This window comes from Clavelina lepadiformis, chromosome 5 (assembly GCF_947623445.1).
Source record: "Clavelina lepadiformis chromosome 5, kaClaLepa1.1, whole genome shotgun sequence".
Lineage (NCBI taxonomy): Eukaryota > Metazoa > Chordata > Ascidiacea > Aplousobranchia > Clavelinidae > Clavelina > Clavelina lepadiformis.
Genome location: NC_135244.1, coordinates 11071034 through 11079286, shown reverse-complemented (window position 1 = coordinate 11079286; position 8253 = coordinate 11071034).

Below are 8253 nucleotides of genomic sequence, written 5' to 3'. Positions count from 1 at the left end.
TAATTATATATATATATATAATTATAAATTATGTAAGGTTTTGTAATGAAATTTTTGTATATGGTAGCTGAACTTGACAGGTTGATCCACTTCACTGCAATGTTTCCTTGTTGAAATGTTTATTGCGGGTGATGATATATGAGTCTCATAAGGTCGCTGTCTGCTTTTCTCACCCTCAGACTTAATTGTTCACCTTAACGAATTATTGTGTTGAGAAGATGACAACTTTGTTGTCTAACTTGACACTGAACTTCTTCAAATTGAATTCAACAATAGTTACACAAGAATGACAACTGTATATACTGATTATATTGAAGCTTCTCTGAACGATTACATTTGAACAGAACATTGGCACAGCAACAGCATCAAAATGTCCATGTTACCGCTATATTCTTAGTAAACAAATGAATGAATAACTGTGAATAACTCACGCAATAATTTTATGATAATAAAGCAAAGTATAGACACGCACGATATATACATCACGACTTAAAACGATGCTCAGGAAATTATTGGCATACAATGTCAAAGCTTTGCTAAGCAGATTTACAAAACCAGGAAGTCGTCCGCACACGATATCACGTTTCTTAAAGCCGATTTCCGTAAACAAGTATTTTATGCTGCATTCAATCGGTATACCACAATATAATATCATCACATAACCTCCCCCATCACAGTTTTATCAACTAAAAAGTATAGAACAGTTTAAAAGATATCGGGTTTTTGGAACACATTCGTTATTTGCTTGTAAAACTTCCAAAAAATAATTTAGAATGAATTTCTTCTGATAAGTATATAAACGCTGCATTTGGCGATCTATTACGAAGAGAATTACGAAGGCAGCCTACTTCAAAAACATTTCTGGACGTATCCAGTTTGAAGAACTTCTCACAGCAGAACAACGAATGAACAAATTACTAAAATGCTACTGGCGCTATGGTTTCTGGGTGAAGAGTGAAGACAACGCCGTTCAACTCTAGCAAGCAACACAGGCAAGCTGCAAGCATCGCCCGAAAAAAAGATAGAAGCAAAAAATGAAGAAGAACGACTCCATCAATATCTGCTGACACCTCTACATCGTATTGGATCTGCTTCGGACTAATTCTTAGCCGGTATAACGCATTACTCAATTCTAAATATAAACCGTAGTTTATTTCTAAGTTTTAGTATATTTTAGAACACATATTGCATAATAATAATAACGAAAGTATTAGATATGTTTTCCTAACCTGATGTTACCTTGTTAGCAACAGTTTGTCGCTAAGAACTTGTCACGTGATTAACATCACAAATTCAAATTACGTAATGCATCCGTCTTCCATTATTATGAACTTCGGTAGAATTTTATTACTTAATCGCAAACATATTGCGCAAAATTTATTGCCTTCTTCTTTTCTCTGTATTCGGTATGACGTAATTAAATCTGCTCATCATCTATATCAATTATAAATCAATGCAACACCTTCTGCTAATTGCGAAAGTAGTATTAATTATAAGCAATGTTATCGTGAGCAAATGCAAATCGTGCTGACTGCCGTTTTCCTTCCTAAAATATGAAGCTGATAAATTTTGCGAGCAATTGTGCAATATCTTGTGAACTTGACGCTATCATAATTCTATCTGTTATATCCTCCTGTAATTTCATAATTTTGTGACCAGAAGTTGTGACCAGATTTGACCAGAATTTGTGACCAAATGTTTACTGGCTTTAAGTCATTTCTGTTATTGAGTGTAGGCAACATTTAGTAATACTGGAACTGTAATTATATTGATGAGATTTCACTGAATTTTTAAAAACACGTTCACTTACTTTATCTTTCTTTTAACTTCAAAGTAGTTAAAGCTTTCCTGAACCACATGCCACCAAATTTGTTGTTGCCAAACTCTAGACATGGGCAGTAAGCATCCAACATGCGCACGACAAGTATCTTTTGATAAAGCACTTTGATAAGAGGATGGTATTGGAAATTTCAAACCGGATTAAAAAATTGTACTTCAGTTTGTTTATTCATTAACTTGTAAATCTTCAACACTCATTACACAACTATTTCGGATATTTACTGCAAATACTGTAGATCGTTTTTTACATATTTTCAAGATAAAAGATTGGAACCAGTTACTGAATTGAAACGTCACCACCAGCGCCACTCAAGTTTTCAGCTTCGGACCAAAAGAGGTTACCTTTCAGCACAACCATCTGTTGGACAGCATTGGCATCATTTTGCGTACATCATTGTCGATGTACCAGAGAAATTTCCATCTTGCAACGAGCAGTATTGTAATCACACCTTCCAAAGATTGCCATTGGTGTGCATGTTTGTTGTACAAACTCGGGCTAATTAACAACGCCCTTCCTTAGTGCCATGGCCACCAGAAACCGGGCTCTTGCCCAGGATGTTTTTTTTTACGGTGAGTTTATTTTCCTATCCTCTGATGTACAGGATAGAAGCCATTTTCAATCAGTTGCTCAAACACACCACCTGCTCGTCTGCTTAATTTTTCGCTTTTTCAACTTATGTTTTATGGACTTAGCTAAGCATAAGTTTAGGAGCCGTGCTAGTTGTTACCAGCAATTATTAACGTTATTTCTTTTGAGCACGTTTTAAGCCTTTTCGGCTTTGTCACTTTTTCATTTTCGTTGGCGCGTGTTAGTAACAAGTGGCTTGATTTTTCGTCCCCACCGCGCTTTTGGCGAAAAATAAAATGATTCATTGACTCTTTTGGAGATTTCTCGCATTAGGTTTCTATGCTTGTCACGCTTGATTGCATTTATAAAAAAACAGCTTATGCGGCACGCTTGCATCAAGTATGAACAATTAAACATACACAGACAAACGATTCATATCAACTTCCGCTAACCTATAAAATCAATCCCATGCCTTTTTTCCGGTAAGTAGGTTTCAAAATCCGGGTCTTTTTTCGGTCCTTCTTTCCATTTTCATTTTTGTTCTCATAACTTATCTCTAGATTTCTACGGTCTCTGAACTAGCCTACTTCATGGACACACAAAATTCGTATCCAAGTTCATCTTAAATCACATAACCATACCAACCACAACGGAAGCAGAAAAACTGACTGTCTAGAATAGTTCACTTCAAATATTTGTAAAGGCATTGGTTTAATCACACATGTTGCTTTGCTTCGTGTTCGCGTTGCTCTTTTGTTATTTTGGGTTTTATGATATTACAAGGATTCTGCTAGTATTACTTTTTCGTTGCTCAGGGATACGAAACGACAACAAACTGCATTTTAGAACAGGGTTGGGGAACCTTTTTGGCTAAGGGAGCTATGTAAGCTACATATTTTTAATTGTATTTCCGTGAGAGCCATATAATATTTTTCAACATTTAATGCAACTAAACGTGTGCATTTTTAAGCAAAACCAGCAATTTTAGACAACGGTACATATCTGAATATACCGGTACTCTTTAATACCATGCTTCTTACTGCTAATGCGTTATAGAAAATTACAGAAAGAGTTTTATTCGTAACGATCGTGCTAAGAAATTCCAGCTTACATTTATTTATTTAGCCACATCTGGCTCGCGAGCCATAAGCTCCCGACTTCTGAGCTAGGCCTAGGCCGATGTGTAAGGGAAACGGTTTACTGAGACAAAAGTGACATCAATTTTTGTCAGGTTCTTTACCAATCTTACACTTGATTAATTTTAGGAAGCATCTGTTTTACCTGCTACCGAATTTGGAAAAAGTAAATGTTTATGTAACTGCCAACCTTGGTATCTAGCCTACTTTCCGAATTCGGTAACTGGCGGCCGTTCAGGAGAGTAGGGGAAGTGCGGTTATAATTGTATTCAGTAGCGAATGTCCGCTGCACTTATGAACAGAATTATGCAATTAATCAATTACAGTGGGCACAGTTTTTATGTATTTTTACATAATTTATAGCTTTTTTAACAGTCAGGGGCTTGCTAAAGCATGAAAACCAATACATGGGAGCCTGCGAGTCTGCACTTGACGTTCCTCCTTAGATCTTTTGCGCACCCAAGATCTTATCGTAAAAGGCCAAAATATGTTATTTTAGACTGGTGGCCGGTAAAGACACTTATTTTACCAGTTACCGAAGTAGGAAAATATGAATACATAAATGGCAATTAGGCTAGTCTGTGAATTGAAATGTATGCTAACTTTCAATTTATTGACATACTAATACAGTATTATTTCGAAATGGGTAAATTAACCTAAAACTTATCCACTTTGGCCCACAGTTGTAAAGAAATCTTAAATGGTTAACCCAAACTCTAAAATATAAGACAAAAAATTTATTTGAAGCCCGAATTTGGCCCGAAATTTTAATTTACTAAATGAATCAAAGTCGTCTTTTGATGCCAATCTTTGACTGTCATCCTTTTCTAAGTTGTACTTTGCGTCAGGTTTTTAGCACTAAGCGCGTGTGCCCATGTTGGCAAATGCACGTGCACATTCATGTAAAGAAACCGACTCGACTTAGCACTCTGCTCTGACCAATAGTAAAAATTATGACATCTGCACGCACAAGATTGATCAAACTGCATTCCCAATATTTTACTCATCACACCGATTTATAATTAATAAACAAAGAAAAATGAGGTCTTGTATGGAAGTGAACAACCACGTCAAAGTTACCAAATCATGATGTCATCGTATTGTACGGTAAAGAAGAACGTCACAAAAAATCGTTACCTACGTCATTAACTTCTAAGGGAATACCCATTAATGGTTGAAAAAACTCGTTTTTCGAGCCTATGATTAACTACTTTGACAAAAAAATCCTAAAATTTTATGACATTGAAATTTTATTTTCTATGACGTCATGACCCTAATTTTCTACCTTCCATAAAAATCTACATCCTACTGTAATCTTACCACTCTCAAAATGATACCGAAAGATAACCATCTCCTGGGACTAGGAAAATCATCAGAAAAAGGAAGGGAATCTCAATTTTATGTCTTCTAGCAAGCGCACTTCAAAAAGCAATTGAAAAAACAACGTTCTTTCAGAGTGGTATATCTCAATTAATACTGAATAAAAGACAATCAAAACACACAAAAATAAACTATAAGAAAATCTCTGCCCCTCGGTTGATGGAAATTGCAGCACCCATATAACGAGATATTATGTACTGAAGATAGGACAAGTTTCACAATTGGTAGATTACGCTGTGTTGGTCATTTGCCACAGTGAAAGCTATCCACGACGTGGTAAATTCTTCCCGATTCCAACGATATCAAATTTCTTTGGAGCTGTGCAACGAAACACAGAGCGGGGTCGGTTGTGCACTTCCATACTAGGTATAGACTCCATGCATATTGAACGGCGATGAAACTGATAGAATACGTTCCAAGTAGCAGTCGGGTTCGGTGTTATAGTTTACTTAATAACAATGGCAGACCCTTGAAACATGCACGATTATAGAGAAGGGGTCGCCCTGACCCTCCGTTTCATCCAATAGAAATTGCAACACCATGTGGCAAGATATTACGTCCTGAAGTTAGGACCAGTTTCGCAATTGGTAGATGGTGCTGTGTTGGGTATTTGCCAAATTGAAAGCCATCCACGGCGAGGTAAATTCATTCCGATTCCAACCATACCAAGTTTCTTTCAAACAGTCAAGTATCAGAGGAGTTGTGCAACAAAACGCAGTGTTGGGTTGGTTGTGCACTTCCATACTAGACATAGCTCAACTTTTTTATTTTTGCGAAGAAACAAAATAACCTACCGATCCACAAGTAGATTGGGCAGATTTATCAGTGTAGTGTCAAAACCTGTCTACCATTGTTACATCATGGAATCAAATCTAATTATGGTTTTAATTCAGCAGGAAATGAGCAGGAGCCTGACTGGCAAGTAGCGGCTAACGCAGTTGGCCGAGTAGGAATATTGAACACTTGTCCTGCATTTCTGCTAAGGCCGACTTTTCAGCAGTTTTTTGAACAAAACTATAGCTGTGATTGGTATAAATACATTTGACTGCTGAGTAAAATATAGAGCTCCGTTCATTTACTGTTTATAATTTGTTTATAGTTGTACGTTTGATTGGTGAGTGTAAGCTCAATCACTCATGCAGTTATTATAAAGACGTTATCCAAACTTTCAATTTTCATTTTGGTTCGATACTCATTTTGCTATTGTTTAATATTCCAACTGGTTTTGCACTTCTTTGAGACCTCCTATCGATTAAGTTGGCAGGGCCGCATCATTTACAGTAAGCTCATCTTCAGGATGGGTTGTGGATTGACCAGTAGGTTGGGGTGTTGCTAGCATTTTGTGCAATAATGACAATGGTGCCATCTGCAATTGGCTGTACTTCCTTGACAGATTCACTCTGCTGTGACTTTCCGTTGGTTTTAGATGCTTAATTTGCAAAATCGTTCTCATGCGGGATTGGTGCCAATTCTTTAACAGAGAGAGTTGATTCTCTTCCATCAGGATGTCATACATGGGCAAAGCTCGGGTTGGCATTGATTAACTTGATTTCATCGCATAAAGGTCCTTTTTGTTTTGAACAAACTTCAGAAGTAATAAGGGTCCGGGTTTCAACAGCCACAAAAGTTTAGCTTTTCTGACCATGGATTTTCTCAGAAAATTGAGGAATTTTTTGTGTGGTGTAGCATTGGTGGCAGTGCATAGTAAGGGCCTTACTTCATGCAAAGCTTTGAGTAATATCTCATGCCAAGCCTCTTCGTCTTTGTAAAGTTTTCTGCTTACTAGTCGGAGTTTGATAGTGCACCTCAAAGTCTGAATCAGCCTTTGACACTGAGAATTTCCGGTCAGGTAGGAAGGTATTGTCTTGCTAGTGGCAACGCCTCTGGTATGCAGGTATACCTTGTATGCCTTTGACATGAATGCAAATCCTCGGTTGCATAATATATCCCGGAAGACCAAAAGCGATGAACAGTTGAACGAAGCAGTTGATAATTGTGCTGGCTTCTTGCTAATTGTGAGACTATGGGAGTACGTAATTGTGCCACACACTAGTTCTTCGATATTGACACGAGACAAAGCATTGGGAACAACGTTTTGACTGCAAGGTTTATGAATGATTTTATAGGAAAACTATCCAAGCTCAATTCTCCAGAGCTTGATTTTTTAATTTTTCCCTTTGGTTGTTGGTTAAACATAAATGAAATCAAATTATGGTTTGTGACCAGAATAATTAGTTTGCCATGAAAATAATGAGACCACCTTCAAACCATTTCTATAACAGAAGAAGCTTCCTTCTCAAAAGCTGGATACTTGGCTTCTGCATAGGTAAATTTGAGTGACATAAATGCGACAGGAGCAAAAGCAAAATTAGAAGCATCATATTCCACGGTAAAAGGGGCGTTTTCATCGATGGTGGCTAATGGGCCTTTTGTATAGTCAAGTTGTTTATAGTAGGCATAGAGGGAAAAGAAGGCACACTACTAATTATAATAAAGAAACAAAAAAGATTCAAGTTTTGTTCGTCTCAGTTTGTTGCCCTACCATTCTTCTAGCTATTTTATAAAGATAGGCCAACTGCATGTGCGCTTGCCTCATTTTTCAGCTGGCTGAACTTTGGTATTGCACACGATATACTTGCATGATCATGTGAGTTATGATGTTATTTCTCTAAGGGAAGCCTTAACCTTCGGTCACATGAAAAAATTTTCCACAGTTCCCGTGCAGTGCAAAGTTTCAGCCCACACCTTTGATGCACATGTTACTAGAGATTATAGTACGCAGCTCATATTGAATAGTCTGGCCAGTGTTGTGATGCGCGCGTTGTGCATGGTTATCGGCTGTTGCCAGTTAATATAATTTATGAAATCTTTGTTAGTTTTGTTCAAACTTGTTCAGTGTGCATAACAAAGGTGCAATATGCAAAGGTTCTATTTGTTCTCCGCAGATCCTTCAGTGTTGAAGGTGGAGGCAAGTTTACAAGCAGCTGCAACCTTTCGGGGTCAGGTTGAATGTTGTTGTGAGAAACCTGGTAACCTAGTAGTTTAATCCTATTGACGGTAAGGGTAGATTTCCTGTCGTTGAAAGCTAAATTCTTCTCTTTAGTGGCTTTCAGAAGGGCATGCAAGTTTTGTTGATGATCTTCTTGTGAGTGACCAGCAACAGTGATATTATCTAAATAAGTAAAAGTTTCTTTCAATTTTTTTGTTTCAATAATACCATCGATAATGTGTGAAAGAGCCAAGATGCCGTTGTGACATCAAAGGGTAGGCAGCAGCATTGGTACAACGAACGTGTTAAACCGTTTGTCGTCTTCGTATGCGACTTTGCCA